The following is a 2,320-nucleotide window of genomic DNA, read 5'->3' on the forward strand; positions in this document are numbered from 1 at the left end:
TCTTATCCGTCAGGGTTTGGAACAATCTGATAATTGTTCCCTGAAAGATTTTCTGGACCATTCTTTCTTAAATCCAGATATTATCCAAAGTTTTTCTTGGTAGATGGATATATTAAAGAATTAAGTATCTTTTCAGTGTTAGTTCCAACAATGAATGCCATTTTAATTGGTCTTCAAGAGGTAATTATAAGACCTTGTCATAAAGTATAACTGAATTCTTAGCACAAAAAGATTCTTTAAGACAATTTTGTTTCAATAACCAAAGTGAGCTCTAGACACATAACATTTGGCCAATCTGTTAACACACATAAAAACTTACTTCATAAAAAACACTGCAGTAGGTAGACCCTACCCCCTCACACTGCCTTGAATATATGCAATTCTATTATAGTGAAGTTTTCACCAGGTCAGCCTATTTATTATTCCAGCAGCAGGTAACCATTAAAAGGAATGCAGTAAAATGCTACATAACCAGTAATCATGACCCATGATCATCCAGGTGAAAAAATGGAAACATCTTTTCCTTGTTAAATAGTTTGCTAATTTAAATTAAGTAACATTATTAGAATTTGTTAATTTTGTTATAAAATCCCATTTCTGGAATCCATAGGAATTCTATGTCAACTTAAAACGGTAATGGTAGTGTCATACTTTAGAAGTAGAATTAACGGCTGCTCACCAAGATTTCCTTCTTTTCCTCCTGTGGCACATATGTAGTTTATTTAAATAAAGAATTCACACTAACCATAGATCACTATTAGGTTCTGAATAGTTAAAAGTTGGCATTTTCCCATTTCCTTGCAGTAGGGTAATAGAAAGATTGGTGTTACAAGTTAGCGGCTCAACTGATCTGCCTGGATCCCGTGTCCAGCAAGCCTGGGCCCTTCACACACAAGACTGCAGGTAAGGCCGGCCGTCTTCTGGCTGTCCCACGGTGTCACCACAGAGCCTGGGGAAGAGGACAGGAGGCAGCGCCTGCCACCTCCTCTGGCTGCACCCCTTCCTTTTCTTAGTGTGCTGATGGGGGTGAATTCTTTTCAAAGGTTAGAGCTGGAAAGCGAAAACCCTAGATACTCTCTGTGGAATGTTTGCCTAGTATAGTTACTCACTGTTTGGTGTGTCCCTCTGCTGGTATGTCGCTCTCAAGTGTACCCAAGGACAGTGCATTCCGTGGAAAGCTCCACAGTCAAAAGGAAAGAATNTGTGTGATGTGGTGGAGACAGAAATGGTGGTTCTTCCAGTGTCTTCATTGTGCAGGGTAGTAGTCCAGAGCAGGGACTTTGCACTCACTCAGATTCTTACCCTGTAAAATGAGGCTACTGCGCTGTCCCTGCTGCATGGGGCGGCTGAAGGAGTCAATGAAACGGTGTTGGTAAAACATTTAGGAACTAATGAAACTGCTAATTACTGTCTTAGTTAATAATTTAGGACAATAAGCACATGGTTTGGCATTTTTTCTGCAACCAGTTTCTACAGGAAACTATTTCTCTACCAACTATTTGATATGTTAATATACTCCTTAGAGTTGGGATTCAAGAAGAGAAATAAAACATATTACTATTTTATAAACAATATTGTCGTTACAAAGAAGCATGCCTACAGTTTTATTAAAAAATTTTTTTTGAAGACCATCTAGAGCTATGAGTAATAAACTGCCTTTGAAAGGGTCTAGACATACCCTGAACCACATTCCCGTAATGTACTCTGATGGTGCTTAACAAAATCTTCAGAGTACGTACCTTTGTGCATTTTGCCTCATTTGAGCCTCAGAGTAACCTGGTGAATCAGACAAACAGATGTCGTGTCCATTTTGCAGAACAGGAATCAGCTTTAGGATGTTGGTGACATATCTCAAGCTCAGAGCTCAGAATAGTGCCTGACGCTCGAGCAATGCTTGGCACCAGCCGTTGTTTGGCCAGTCTTGCTGAATGACTATTAAGGGTAAATGGTGAGTGATGGATCTTTTATATGAACACAGGTGTCCTAATTCCTAGCTCAACTCCTAGATGTAGAGTGAAAACAGACTGCGGAATTAGGAGTACTTATTTTTGTGAATGCTGTCTTAAGTCTTTGAGTATTTAAATAAAGTCATAAGGATAATAGCTACATTTATTGAGTGCTTACTATATGCCTGGCACTTTTCTAAGTGCTTTATACATATTAACTCATTTAATCCTCACAATCACTTTGTGAGGACCTAATTTTTTTTATATCCTTGATGAGGAAACAGACACAAAGACGTTCTAAGCAGTTCCACAAACATAGTCAAGATCCCGCATTTAGGAAGTGAGTGAGTCTGCTCAACTACCGTGCTACATTG

The sequence above is a fragment of the Hipposideros armiger genome, unplaced genomic scaffold (genome assembly GCF_001890085.2).
Source record: "Hipposideros armiger isolate ML-2016 unplaced genomic scaffold, ASM189008v1 scaffold_105, whole genome shotgun sequence".
Lineage (NCBI taxonomy): Eukaryota > Metazoa > Chordata > Mammalia > Chiroptera > Hipposideridae > Hipposideros > Hipposideros armiger.